We start from the raw sequence: 15462 nt of genomic DNA on the forward strand, positions 1-15462 counted from the left end.
CATACACGCTGAACATTTTTCAAATACACCGTGGTTATTTTTTCAACACACAATTAACACTCAGTCATGGAAAGATTAACCCATTGATTTCTTACAGTCTTTTGAATCCCTATCATATGATTTGTATTTTTTTTCCTTTTTATGTATTATCTTGCTTTATGTTCTTTATTGGATCGTTTTAGCGTTGATTTCAAACTCTAAATTCATTGCACAGTAGAATCATTTACTTTTAGGGTAGTTGTAACTTGTAAGCGCTTAGTTCTTCGCCCGAAGTATTGTATTGTTTCCATAGTGATGCATGGCACCTTCTTTCTTAATTTCACCGTCCGATGCGCACCATGGCCGGAACGGGGGCTAGGCGGGGAGACCTTTATTCCATCTTCAGGGAGCCGCCGTCGTCTCGCCTTTCTAAGTAGGACACAAACCCTAACAAGATTGAAAAAAACGATTAAAAACGGAGCCCTCCGGCCGGCCCTTGCCAGGATCCACCGCGACTCCATGACCCTAGGGCCACCGGAGACGAGGCGGATCTGCGCCGGCGCCGGCGAGAGGCACGAACCCTAATTTTCTTTCTTAGAGGAGGAGGAGGAGGCGGAGCCCTTTTGATGTGAAATAGCCTAGAGCTGTTCTCGTCTACCTTGCTGCCTTCATGTGCTACGTTGCACGCAGGACTGCAAGTTGGACAAAAAATTTACAACTAGCAAGCAAGCACATGGGCATGGCTTTAAAATTTGAAGCGCTCGGCTCTTCATGATCACCTCCAGCTTCGCCACTTGCCAAACTGAAGCGGTATATGAGCCTAATCGGCGCAAAACGTATTACAACCGCCGAGTTAACAGGGTTAACTCAGGCATGATGTCTATCTACAAATGTAGACATTTTCATCTTGAGCTCTGGTCAAATACAATGTATTTTGCCCCCCTCTCTCTCCATCTCATCTACCTCATTTTTAATATTTTTTGGGGAGAGTTGACTGGAAAATACCGCACCAATTAGTCGCCGACACGGCAATGCTAGTTGTACGTATGTACTTCTTTCTGGAAAATACCACATCATCTACGCATCTAGTTTAATCGTATAAGGTGTCTGATTGAGAATTTGAGATCGTTGAAGATGCTCTTACGTCACATATATTGAGATTTGCATTAGCCTCCACGTTGAGCCATTTGCGGATCTCTTCTCAAGCCTCAAGTTGATACCAGTACTTTATTTTTATATAGACTCGGTCAGATGAGTGCTTCATTGATTAACATATCGTCGACGCGTCATCGTCACCCGCCCCGGATGGATGCAGCAGACAAACCACATGTTCTAACGTAGCCCACGCAACCTGGCCATGCCGTCACATCTTCTCCTCCGTATGCATACTGGGACTGGAGACAGGCGAGGAAGTCGCCTCTCTGCATTCGCCGGCAGCTGTTCCCATTTTCCTGACGGAAGACACGAAAGCTGCCGGTGAATTCTATAACGGTGCGTACGCCGAGAAATACGCACTGGACGGTAGGTGCCATTTTGGCTAAATGCATGATGCCAAAGTAGCTGAGCTGCCCGCCAGCTCCGGCGCTGGACGGCATATGATATTGGAGAAGTTCTATCAAGTGTAGGGTGGTGGTGGTGCATGTGTGATTCGTGGTCAACTCATCTCACACAACAGCTGTTTTGCTGGCAGATCTGATCGGCTCCAATCTCCTTTCTCGTGGAAGGCCACTCACCTCGCAGCTTCCGTTGCCTTTGCGCACATCTTTGACAGGAAAGGATTCCTTGCATAGTTGTATTCACACACGGGTGGAAATAATAGAGGGGTGGTTCAGTAGGATCAACTAAAAAAACATGTTTCGCTCACTGAATTCAAGTTTCCTAAAAAAAACTATAAAAGAAGATAATTTTTATCAGGTCGAACTAGCATTTTCCCGGTCGAGTCAAATCATCTATAAGAAATCAAGTAAAGACGGTGTCATGGGTTCCTATTCGTAAGAGGTGGCGGGAGAAGCGGCAGCTATCGGTTTAAAATTTGTCACTTGCATCAGATATGGTTACGGACTTCGCCCTGCCTATTTATATACAGTTCGGGAAACGAATATGTCAGAAAAACAAATAAAATAGGTTTACTTTGGTACACCATCCTCTATGGAAAATTAAAAGGGTAATTTCATGCATTTTAATTTTGAAAAACACTGATCAAAAGTTGGCAGGAAAACCTACGCCATCTCAAGAAGGTTTGTTGTGGGGAAATCCCCATTTTTTTGTGCACGGCCAGACATGGCTCCTATTGCTTTTTTTGCTTGTGAAGAACCCTAGCACAATGACAAAGGCGTTCCCCTGCAGGCGTAGGTTGTTAGAGTTGTGTCGAATATTATGTGTATAAGATGAGATTATAATTAGACTCTGAGTTCTATTGTGTTCAGATAGAATATGAAGTTGTGTCCTGATAGAACATTTTTATCCTAGGTCTCCTATATAATGTGAGGGTAGACACTCGGTGTAACTTACGCCAATATAATAGCACAGACACACATGGGGAGCCGGCGGCGCAAAGACTGTTCAGGCAAAACTAATTTGTACAATACCAGTACCTTACCAGGTTTCTAAGAGGTGGAATTATTTTACCTGGTAAAAGATAAACTTCCCTTCAACCAAAGAGGTAATTTTTAATCTTCTTGGTTTGCATTAAAACCCATAAAATTATTTAGAAGGGACGTTGCAACTTCTTGTTTATGCCCAGAAACGTCCATACATGCGAGGACAAGAATAAACATAGATATTTGCATATCTTTGCAGTTATTAGTGTTTAGCGAGCAAGTTGAAGGGATAATCATAGAAAATATCTGAGATAATCCAGTTCAAACGAGGGTAAAAATGAGTGTAAAGTTCACTCATCAGGCATCTCCACATCACCCGATACATCCCGGACAGTTGCGGCCGATGCTATCCACCTCGTGCACCACTTGTTCGATGAAATTTCCGAACATAGCTTGGCCATTTTTTGTTGTACACTTGTCGGGGGTACATGGTGGACACTGGTGCAATGAGAGTTCATTGAATCATCGTCATAGGATAGTGACGATGACGACGACTATAAATTGATGGCCATGATAAGTGTCCTCGAAGCAATGGAGAAGAAAAAGGAGCATGTACTCAACTTCAAATGTTCTACGCCGAGCATGATAACTTTGAACAGAAAAGGAAAAAGGATTTATTACTTATTCGACTTCACGGACCAGCGACTAAGAAGAATCAACCTCCATTTGTTGTTCTTTTTCTTTGACCGACTCGGTCGATTGAGGGTAGACAAGTCAATCCAACAAGGTCTTAAGTCTTGGAAGAGAACATTTTTGAAAGTCCCGCCACATCCCTTCCATGTATTGTCAATTTGTCATACCTACGTAACAAATACACGCCATACTTGGCTAGAGTTTAGGAAACCGATGAAAATAAGGAAAAGTTTAAATGCAGCCACAAGAAAAGAAATGTTTGAAGAACATATCGGGGCACTCTCTCGAAGGTGCTCATAGGGGTAGGATGTGCGTGCGTGTGTGTGTTTATATGAATGAGTGTATGTGTGTATGTATGGGCATCTGTCTCTATACTGTGTTAAAAAAAAGGGTATGTGCCGACAAACGGAGCAATAACATTTGGCAAGTCGTGTAGCTGTGATATAAGTATAATGAGAATATTTAGCTTCATCATACAACAGACATTTTGAAGAGTAGTATTATTGTATTCAACACAGTCCTTCCCTTAAATTATGGTTGCTACTTGGTAGTAGTGACGTGCGTGCATGTGTGTGTGTTTGCAGCCACATGGACTTTAAATATATACTCTGAATTAGCTGTTTAAAGGAAAGCTCAACAGGAGAGCTGTCCATGTTCAATGATACAGGAAGTGGGGCAGGGAGAGGAGAACGGAATGCAAAAGCCAACTCCCGAAGGGAGAGCCTTCTTCCAAAATCTGCCTAACCAAAGAATAGCGGGATAAGCTCTGTATGAGCTGTTGATGGCTGACAATGGAAGCAGCGGTAGTGCGCCTCCCGACTACCTCGACTTGTGTGCCGTGAATATGGCGATCGCGGCGGCGGGGAGAACGGCGCAACCGTTGCCTAGCAAAGCTTGGTCGGCTGCATGCGTGCCGTGCGGCCGTCCGGCTTACGGCCGCAGCTCTGGGCTGGCGCTGGCCATGGCCTGAGCCGTCGCGCTGGCACGGCCTGCTACGGCATAGCTGGTTGGACAAGCGATGGTCGGGAAGGTCGAAAAGGCACCCATAAGGTAAAAATCAGTTCCAGTTCCAGTTTCATTCAATCAGCTGAGACCAACTAATTTGAAGGAAAAGAAGTTAACTATAACTGAAGATGCAACATTCCATGCACAGGCTTTGTTTGTGGGCGCTCTGGGGCATGATAAGAGGTTGTCTTTACCATGAGGGCGAGCTCAAAGTTAGCCTCTGCATGGACGTGTTTCTAGCAGATTTTTATTTTTGTGCGCTTTACTAGCTGTCTATTGCCTTTCAGTTCGCACGGTCCAATGCCTTCTTTCTAGTTATCTTACTTATTTGTATCTTACTTAGAGTCTGTTTAGGAGCTAAGTACTCCCTCCGTCAGGATACATCCCTTTTTATCCATTTTGATGACAAGTATTTCCGGACGAAGGGAGTACTAGTTTTACCTTTTTACAAAAAGATTGGAAAGAATTCTGCAAGCCTCTAATATGCAAAGGTATGGAACCTAAAACTTAGATTTCAATCATTTCCTTAGTGTACCTTACCTCTATTGGTGTACTGCGTCCATCAATTGTATTTTTCTTCGAAGATCAGAGCTCCAATAACAATTTCCGGTTACCTTATGCCTCTTCACTGCTCTCTCTCTCTCTTGTCTTTCATTCATACTCCCTCCATTCCAAAATAAATGTTGTGGTTTTAGTTCAAATTGGTATTCCACCTCTTGCTTGCTTCTAGTCCAAAGGTGAAATCCATAGTAATAGTTGGTTGTATTGTCAATATTTGAAAAAAAATCTTAAGTTGCCAAAAGTTGACAATAAAATTTGGTAGCAAACCACTAGCCATCATTTGACATTTTTGGCAAAATATTGGCATGCCAACTTTTGACATCTAACCACTGGAAAAAAAAAATTGCGCTCTATAGCATCATTGATAGCACGTTGTAGCGTTTTGAGCAATGTCTCTCCAAATAAACTAGTGTACAAAAGTATCTCGCTAATAGCGCATTTTAAGAGTGGCGCTATTTTGCTATTGCAGATCATTGGGAAAGGGGTTTTGGTGAACAAATATAGACTATTTTTTTTGTCATGACCAGAACATTGGTGAAGAGGGTTTTGGCCACCATCCAAACACACCCTAACTTCTGCCAATCATGCCGGTTACCTAGGATCAACACAAAGATGATCGAGCATACCAGTAAAACTAGCAATCAACGTAAATTTAGCTCAGGTGAACTCTAGACGATACACATGGACCTCTATCCGGACTCAGGGTTGGCCACCCAACAATTTGCGGCAGGAGCCTGTGGCTTGCTGGTTGGCAACGACAGTGGCCACGCAGCACCCCCAATGTTTGATATGTTGGATCGCCTTAGGTGTCTCACTCAGGGGTTTTAGTTTGCAGCTATCTCACAGGCCTTCGGGCCACAGCGTGCCCACCGTTCATGGAGTTGAATGGCTTCGGAAGTTTTCTCAAGACGCATTGCGTTGTAGATCTAGTTAGGCACATCGCCGATATGTGTGGGTGTTCTGCATCTGATCAAATACTAAAGAGAAACAATGTTTTGACAAATTATTAAGCCAAGTGGGCTTTTTTGTTCATCTGCTATTTACTTTTCTGGCGTACAGGTTCACATAAATCTGAGATGATAAGGATTTATCAGGCAGGAGCCATGCCATGCCAGCAAAGAGTTGCAACAATGCATCAGCGGGAACAGTATTACAGTACTTGGACTTGCTTCAAAAATTACCTTTTTTTTTGCAGTACTTGAGCGGCCTCAGTTTGATAATACAAGAACCGTTGTTAGCATTTCTACAACATGAAGACAAGTACCGCACCAAACTAAAATCTGTAAGTTTAAGAATCTCTCTAGAACTCAATTTCCGCCAAACTTGATAATAAGCTCTTTACATAGAGATTCAAAACTACACCCATTTACCCATTTCTCTTTATCACTTTACTGGCTATGGTTGTTCACAGTTATATGTATCTTGTTTAAAAAAAAAATTTAAAATATCCACCCTCAGCTGACAAGATTAACTTGGAAGAAAAATAGTAGTTTTATAAGAGGAAAAATGGAAAAAGAGACCAAATATCCAAAGGATTCAGGGGCAGAGAGTAGAATCAGCACAACTACAGGATCCCCTCAACAAATAAAAATTACCAACACCCACAATAGATCTGAAACTCGGTAGAAACACACTTAAAAGAGGGGGAACACCACTGCATTGCTCATCAGGAGAAAACAAACTGGTCGTCGCAAAGAGAGAGAGATAACAAAACTGGAAACCTGTAAAATGTAAACTCAATGGGAATAAAACAACAATCTCCAAGTTCGGAAGAAAAGAACCTTAAACGAGGGAAAACTGAATATATACAACCAAACCACCTCTTAAAGTCGTAATATCACTGATCAGCGTAAAACAAACTGCAAAATCCCTATAGAATGGAACAACACACAGGAGGGGAAAAAACCAGCGGTTGCTTATAAGTCGCGAGAAAGCCCCCTGGTTAACCTCGATCCACAGAACTTTTGTGTTCTAAGAAAAAGGCCCCTCCGGGCTGAACACGTGGCTCAAGTTGTAGACTGGTGTCCTTTGTTGCTCTATCCGGAGAATAGCAGTCCACACCAGGCTGCACTCTAACCGATCTTTCACGGGTAAATCTGGGAAAACCTCCCATGCTCTGCTCGTTGCCAAACTGCACTCTAACTGATCTTTCACGGGTAACTCTGCGAAGACCTCCCATGCTCCGCTCGTTGCTAGCATCATTGTGCCCGGCGCTGCAAAGGGAACCCATGCTAGCAAAATTCAAACACAATTTTGTCAGCCTGGGATTGAGATGAGTACACAGATACACTTCATGTGAAATTATAATGGTGCAAGATAGAACGCAACTAAAAGCATACAAAACATTACTGGATGCAAAATTTTAGATTGTATGAGAGCAACTAAAAATATTTCTTGTCAAGAAATCCACCTGCAATTTCAACCCTTTTATATTTAACTTCTAACAAACAGAGAAAAATCTTTCAGTGCTCAAAAGATATCTATCTCTGAATCATGTCTTGAGCATTCCTTTGGCGACTTCTCAAGCATAGAAGATGTGCACAATTACTTAAACTACTTGTACCATTCAGAAGAAATGGTGTTGTATTTCAAGGGATACCATCCTGAACCTTGTTTTTCTATAGAAACGAAGGGAAATTGTGTCTAGCCATAGGCTCACACTGTTTTCTAGTGTTGCCATGCATGCATATTTTCCATACACCAAGACAAATCAACAATGTTTCCTTGGAACACCAAATAAGATACTCAAAGCTCCTCTCTTGGGGGCTGTAAGGAATTACAGCCCAGTATTAATTCTTTCTCATTTAGTAGGAATATCCTAAATGGCCATTTCATGCAATAACATGAGATCTAGTGAAACAAAAAAATGTAACACACAAATATTTTTGAATTGAAGCACATATCATGATTAACATGTAAACATGTTGCAATGGTCTACATATTATATTTTAGCTGGTCTCATCATTTTCTTTTCCCATTAATCATTTAATAGTGACCAACTTCTATAAAAAGGACAGACCCAGTGCATAGAAGCTCCCACACAAGGTGGGGTCTGGGGAAGGATTATAGAGTGACCAACTTCTATATGTAAGAAAATATTCTTCCTTTGCGGAGCATGTCGTGTGTATTTTACATTTGATTTTTAGTTTTGAACTATAAAAATGTATGTAAAATCAGATTTAGTTTCAATACTTTAAACTATGTACAATGAAGATAATGTTTCAAGTGAACCAAAACACAAAAAAGCTTTCCTGGGAAGGGCGCCCCAAAAAGTAAACAAGCAAAGGTACAGTGCCCATGTATGTGCACCTAAATGCCAGTGTTTCTACAACAGAGTACTGGATTAGTTGCTGGAAAGGATACTCGATACTGAGTCACCGACATTAAAACCTCAAATAACAACATAAAGAATCAGCTACACCTTACTTGCGCCACTCCTACAGCAGCTAGATCACACTGTCCTATTACAAAATGTCACCTAACCATTCAATTTACTATTTCACAAGGATTTCAGGTCTAGCAGCAGGATCTGGGGAGTCGATTATCAATTATAGAACTGAAGCCTAATTCTGAACCTTGCATTTTCAGACTAAAGTCAGCACCTGTTGTACCATTTCAGATACTTCATTCAAAATAAATAAGGATGGCTATGATGGACCAGGAGGCAGAGTTCAGAGAATCTGGTGGATAGTAGTTATTGTTTGCTCCTAGTTACTGTAATATCGATGTTATGTGTAGCAAACATCGCTATGGAACCATGTCAAAAGATGCAGGTGCTACTCTCATGTACCAATTGGCTACAGTTATGGGCATCGGAACAAAGAAGCTTGAGTGGATTACCAGGGTGTTTAATCCTGGTTTGGACGCCATGCCAGTGATAGGCTTTCAGCATTTAGGAGTGGACTTGTCTGGCCTGTTTGTCTTAGCTTGTCCATGTGTTCAATATTTCCCTCTTATTGCAAAGATCAAGTTTTAATCTTCTTGTAATAAGGTTGGCTATATGCATCATACAATAGAGTCCGGGGTAATAAAAGCTTCCATTAGAAAAATATGAATAAAGCAGTGTTATGTATTCCAAACTACGTGCGAATGTTAATCAACAAGAACCCGATCAAATAAATTTATTAGTTAGAAGTAATTAGTTGCAATAATTTGAGGTCACACTAGAACTAACCCAAAAAATCGGTTGTCAACCTTCCCATAGATCACCACAGATTTCTGTACTGTTGGTAGAGGTAAGCACCAGTCTGTCCATGGCATCTACAGTACTGGTGGAGAATCACTGTTGTATGTGTTGTGTCGGGTTTTTTTTACTCGAGAAAACACGAAGGTGGAGATACAGTAACAATCCTCCTAGGAGGCAAGTTTTACAAGACCATCAGCCCGATCAGTGGCATCCCAGGATGGGGGCAAAACAACCATGAGCCCATGAGCACCAGCTTTTGCCCAGCATCAGACCTCGTCCTTGATCCTATCGACTAGCATATGATTGACGGTCTCACGTTGTCGGAGACGCGGTCGTTCCTGCGCTTCCATATCATCCAGGGCACGAGCAGAGTGACGGATTCCGGAGCCTTGCGTTGCGTCGGCGGCGTGTTTTCCCTCGCGCGCAGCCACCAGTCCATAACGGTGGGCTCATGATCCGGCACTTGGGTCGGCATGTGCAGCCAAGTCAGGATAATGTGCCAGGTTTGCCGAGAAAAGGGGGTAAGCCAGCAGCAGATGCAGTGTGGTGGCGTTGGGGCAGTGAATCCATCTTTACCATCCCATTGCATTGTCATCTAATGATGTGCAGGAGTTGTTTGCGTTACAGAACTCTCTGGATTTCTCCTGATTTCGTGGGAAAGGGGGATTTGGTGAACAGATATAGACTAATTTTTTTGTCATGACCAAAACATTGGTAAAGAGGGTTTTGGCCACCATCCAAACACACCCTAACTTCTGCCAATTATGTCAATTGACTAGGATAACACAAAGACGACTACTTTCTTCGACAACCTACACCACATAGATTTCTCTAAACAAGTATGGCGTTAGCATGCTAGGCTGCATGGGAAAGCACAGATTGCACGCATGGGCCCTTTGAATTGGAAAAACAACCCCGCTGACATGTTTTACCTGACAGGCTGTCACTCTTGGACAGAAGAGCATACCTCAGATGGTTAGGATCCTTGCCTCCTTGTGGTGGAACCAGCCCACCCGGATTCAAATCCTAGGCTTCGCACAGGTGCTTGCATTTTCCAAGAGACACGTTCCCGTCGACTAATACGTGCATGTGGAAACTTCATTGATCTCAAGATTTGTCGGCTTAGTCTCTCGAAGGTGCTCATAGGGGTAGGGTATGTGTGTGTTCGTAGGGGTGAGTGTCCACGCATGTACGTGAGCGTCTATGTTTGTACCATGTTTCTCAAAAGAAAAAAGAATAACAAATCAAGCACATCATCCATTGTGTGCAAATTGATCACAGTGGAGAAGATGTAAAAGAAAATTGTACACAGCGTTACTTACACAAGATACCCTATTAATAAGGAACAATCATATTAATTACATTGTGGAAGACAGGCCACAGAAGGCCACAAAACTTAGGAAACTAGACGTCCACATAGCAAAGCAAAGTTTTCAGCTCCCAGTATGCATGATGCTCTCGCCTCTTTATTTCACGACTAGTGTGGGCAAGGTTTTTAGCTTCCACCAAAAAGGCAAAAGAGAAACAATTTGAACAGTGGCATAAAAGCTAAAACCAGTAGCAACAGTCACAATCCTATAGCCATAAACTTCGGGAAATTTCCACGCACTGAAAAAAGGTGCCTAATCATGTGGGGACTCTGCCAATTGCAATTCTGAATACCGAAAAACAGGTTAAGTAGCACTTTGAGAAGCAAAGGACGTGTATCTACAATTCCCTACATTCTTGAGCCATACTAAATTCTGTCAAGAGGAATACATGAATATAATGTTGGTGAAACTTGGTTATCCATGCAGCTGGTCTAATTTCTGTGCAAAGTTGCAACCCTAGTACCCTTCGGATTAACCTCATAGGAAGAACAGTTAAGATGGTGACAATCTTATATAATAGCACTAGACTTTCAAGATTTGGAAGCCACCTGCAGTATATATTACTGGACTAAAATGGGCAAGACAGTATAGGTGAGAGGCTATCTAGTTGCATGAAGTGGCAGTCTCCATTTCTCTTGCTGAATACATATGAGCAGTTCTTTACTTCCAGAGGGGCTTGGACAGCACAGAAAGTAAAAGAGTTGCAAAAATAACTAAACATAGAACCAAGCTGAGAGGGATCCTGATACCGATTATATCTTTTAGTTTTGGATTATTCTGGGAATCTTAATGGTGACCGGTGAGAGGTGATTTCTCAAAGGGTTAATTAGCTGAAAGATCACACCATGGTTCAAGAAAATCATTTCTGCTAGAAAGATCATAAATTATATATTCTGTGACGATGGTTTCTAGATTCTATATATACACATGTAATCATGTGCGTGGCATGTAAGCAGGAAAAAAAATGCTATGCCAGTGAAAGAGCCAGGACAAAATAGGATCCAGGGCAGGCTGCAAGCTAAGAAAAAGACCAAGAATCGCAACCGGAAATTTGGATACATATTATGCAACTACGAGAACTAAACTGTAGAACCCTAGATTCACAATAGTTTCGGAGTTAAAGAACCAGTGCGATATTGTCAGCACACATAACTTCAATAAAGAAACTGAAATTTAATATGACACCAGATAGCTTAATAGACAATACTAGTTATCATGAACAAAAGTCTAGATATCCAAATGCCCAGGGAAACATCCAAAAAAAAGAACCTGTTCAGAGCAACTGACATTCAATGACATGATTAAAACTCCATGATTTGGAATGACTGGGTTTATTAACAATGAACAGGTCAGAGGAGTCAAGAAGAAACAATACCTATTGAGAAGAAGACTTTTCCTTCAACCAATCCACTCGGAACGACAGAATCCACCGATTGCTTATATCCCTACAAATTGCAAATGACTATTAAGCTCACCAAATGGCCAAATCTGAGCAGTGGATTCTCAGAACAGAAATTAGTGCTTGTGCACAAAGGCTAAGCCCGTAAGCTCACCTCGAAATCAAAACATTAATAAAGGAACACCTCAAAATTAGTGGGCACAGAAAAAAGAACACCAGATCAATGAGCACAAACGACGGTGCTGTCTTTCTCGGGGGAAGGAACAGCACAGCACCCGTGCAATCTGCCTCTGCAAACTGCGACGACCCGATGAGTAGTCGATCCACCGAGACGAAGCAGCGGCAGATCAAATGAGGAAACAGGCAGACAGGCGTCGTTTCGTTAGGCTGCAGCCGACGAAGGACTTAGTTGTGCAGCTTGTGGGCCCAGGAGCACAGGAACAGCCGAGCACGTTTAGCTAGAAGCACCAAACAACTAAGAAATTGGTGGTGTCCTTCTCTCTCTCTCAAAAAAACTTGATGGTGCCTTCGATACGGTTCTACAGCATAAATCCCGATCTAATCTATCATCCCTGAGTTTAATCTAGTCGTCGTTCTCACAGGTCCTCACGGATCGGCAAAGCAAAACAAAAACCAACACAGGGACAGATCTACGGACAGTGAAGCGCGATCTGCGATTGATACCTTGAAATTAATGGGGATCGGTAGCTGACCTGGTTATCGGACGATCCTTCGGCGGAGACCTCGAGGAGATTGCTTCGCGCGCGCACGGTGTTAGGCTCGAATTTAGGGTTCGAGAGTAGAAAGGGGGTTTGAGGGTAGAGGAGGAGCAGGCTGGGGGATCTGGAAGGAGACGGCCACACCCACACCTACACCCACACCGGTCGCCCTCGGTGCAAACGCGTCCCTCTCCCGGTCTCCCCTGATATTTAGGTCCGTTCCGGATGGATTGGGGACTTGGGGTGGTTACGGGGATTTGATGATTTGCCTCATTTTACAAGGATTTGATGATTTGCTTTTTAATTGTCTCAATGACGGTGATTCTGGGTCCCACCTGGTAACCTTTTAGGGGGACCAAATGATCAAATTAAGGACAGTATAACCGAGTCTAAACCGAGCTCCCACAGCGATTTGCGTTTTCCGCTGTCTGTTTTTCCGATTCGGGACTTACTGGTCGTCTGATTTCGTGTGTTTGGCGATCTGTTTCGCGATCTGTGTTAACTGGCCCGGCTGTCCTGTGGGCTGCTGCTCCACGGGCCGAAATCGACGCATGTGGTGCATTGGGCCTTGGGCGAGCCGGCAGCCCACTCGAAGGAGGGAGAGCGACCGCGTCGGCTTTACTCGCGAGCCCAACTGAAAAAGCTAGCGAGCCCTAACCGAAGGAGGGGAATGGGAGCGCATCAATCCGGAATCGAGCCGTCATCCATCGAAGACCGCTAGGGTGCGTTCGTGCACGGGGATGGGATCGAGTCCGGTCGATCCCAGCGACCGGAGGAGCGGGATCCAGGTGAAGACGAGTCCATCCGGTTGATCACAGCGATCGGCGGAGCAGGATCCGGGTCGAGCCGAGCCAATCCAGCGCGTGGCAGAGGTGTGAGGTGCGGGCGAGGGAGAGACACCTCGTGTACTGGTAACTTCTCTCCTCTCCTTCAATCTCGCATTCATGGCATTGTTTTGCTGGAAACTGCTCTGCTCCCCTTCAAGCTCACGATTATGGCCTATTATTATTCATTCACTCAGGCCTATTATCATTCCTTCATTTGCTTAATGCCTGGTAAAGTCGCAAACCTCGCAGGTACTATATAATGCTTCCCTCCCTGGCTGTCTATGCACATCTTACTCCAGCAGCAACATCTTCTTCGGCGACATGCTTAGGTATGCTACCTGCAAATTCCATCAATGTCCTCGTGTCATCTCAAAAAAAGATACTCATATCCTCTCCCAACAAAAATATGTGCAGGTGGTGGTTCATGCTACGTGTTGACAATTGATTTGGGCAGATTCTGCAGCTTCCTATTGTCCATTGTTGCGCTCAGTTGTTCATCATCTCAAATGACTTTTGGACAGATAATTACTCCTTTCAGCTTTTGCTATCAAATTTAATACTACGCTACAAATCCTTTTACATGATATGTTCCTTTGGGATATGGAACAGGTGTCTTAGAAACGTAGTATTACAAACGAAAAAAACGTAGCCATTCCATCATAGAAGGAGTCGAAGCCTCAACTTCTTCTGCCTGTACTAACAAACGAGCAAAGTCCAATTCTGTGGACAACTTTGTCCCTAAGTATCCTATGCGACATTCAAATGAAAATTGTTTCGACCGCATTAAATTTAGAAGAGAGAAGAAATTAGTACAATCAGGGTCACTGCGTGATGCCAATGGCCATGTAAAATTGCCTCTTAGTGAGGAGTATTCAGACGCCCTTAATATATATTTTTCAGTTCACCTATGAATGTATGATTCATTCTTCCAGCAAGCAATTGAATTGTTCTGATTTTTTCTCGTTCCAAAAACTGTACATGTAGGTGTTTCATGCTTGCTGTGGTCGATTGATTTGGGCAGTTCATGGAGACTGTACTTGCAATTTTTCTACCTCGGCAGCTCACGATCATCTATGGCTTCTGCACAGATAACTCATATTTGTGGAAATATAACCAATTCTGATTTACTCCCTTCCAAACAGGAAGAAGTAAGAGAATTCAGTGAGTTGGTTTTCAGGCCAATTTGCATCTATTACAAGATCTGAAGCCATCCCTCGGCGTGTCACTGCGCTTTCACGTGTAGCTCTTGTATGATATCCCTAGAAGGCATTGAACGCATCTTGACATCGTCTTTGTGTTGGGGAACGTTGCAGAAAATAAAAAATTTCCTACGGTTTCACCAAGATCCATCTATGAGTTCATCTAGCAACGAGTGATAGTAGTGCATCTACGTACCTTTGTAGATCGCGAGCGGAAGCATTCAAGAGAACGGGGTTGAGGTAGTCGTACTCGTCGTGATCCAAATCACCGATGACCAAGTGCCGAACGGACAGCACCTCCGTGTTCAACACACGTACGGAGCGGATGACGTCTCCTCCTTCTTGATCTAGCAAGGGGAAAGGAGAGGTTGATGAAGATCCAGCAGCACGACGGCGTGGTGGTGGATGCAGCAGGGTTCCGGCAGAGCTTCGCCGAGCTTCTGCGAGAGGGAGAGGTGTAGCAGGGGAGAGGGAGGCGCCAAGACTTCAGGGTGCGGCTGCCCTCCCTCCCCCCTCCTTTATATAGGCCCCCAGGAGGGGGCGCCGGCCCTGGAGATGAGATCTCCCAAGGGGGGCGGCGGCCAGGGGGGTGGAGTGCCCCCCAATGCAAGTGGAGGCGCCCCCCACCCTAGGGTTTCCAACCCTAGGCGCAGGGGGGCCCAAGGGAGGGCGCACCAGCCCACCAGGGGCTGGTCCCCTCCCCACTTCAGCCCACGGGGCCCTCCGAGGTAGGTGGCCCCACCCGGTGGACCCCCAGGACCCTTCTGGTGGTCCCGGTACAATATCGGTGACCCCCGAAACTCTCCCGATGGCCAAAACTGCACTTCCTATATATAATTCTTTACCTCGGGACTATTCTGGAACTCCTCGTGACGTCCGGGATCTCATCCGGGACTCCGAACAACTTCCGTTTTGCTGCATACTCATATTCATACAACCCTAGCGTCACCGAACCTTAAGTGTGTAGACCCTACGGGTTCGGGA

General features: G+C 44.0%; 2 long non-coding RNA genes across 3 annotated transcripts; one reads left to right on the plus strand and one right to left on the minus strand.

Annotated features, from left to right (window-relative positions):
- Window positions 1-3826: 3826 nt before the first annotated feature.
- LOC123043643 (uncharacterized) lies at window positions 3827-8860 on the plus strand. Of its 2 annotated transcripts, none has more exons than XR_006419432.1 (2): window positions 3827-4262; window positions 4366-8860. It is a non-coding gene; the product is annotated as an uncharacterized lncRNA (long non-coding RNA). The 2 variants fall into 2 exon arrangements; XR_006419434.1 differs by having other exon boundaries at window positions 5838-8860.
- Window positions 6583-12703, minus strand: LOC123043642 (uncharacterized). Its single transcript, XR_006419431.1, has 3 exons — window positions 12447-12703; window positions 11710-11779; window positions 6583-7009 (listed from the first exon to the last, which is right to left on the minus strand). It is a non-coding gene; the product is annotated as an uncharacterized lncRNA (long non-coding RNA).
- Window positions 12704-15462: the final 2759 nt, after the last annotated feature.

The sequence above is a fragment of the Triticum aestivum genome, chromosome 2B (assembly GCF_018294505.1).
Source record: "Triticum aestivum cultivar Chinese Spring chromosome 2B, IWGSC CS RefSeq v2.1, whole genome shotgun sequence".
Classification (NCBI taxonomy): domain Eukaryota; kingdom Viridiplantae; phylum Streptophyta; class Magnoliopsida; order Poales; family Poaceae; genus Triticum; species Triticum aestivum.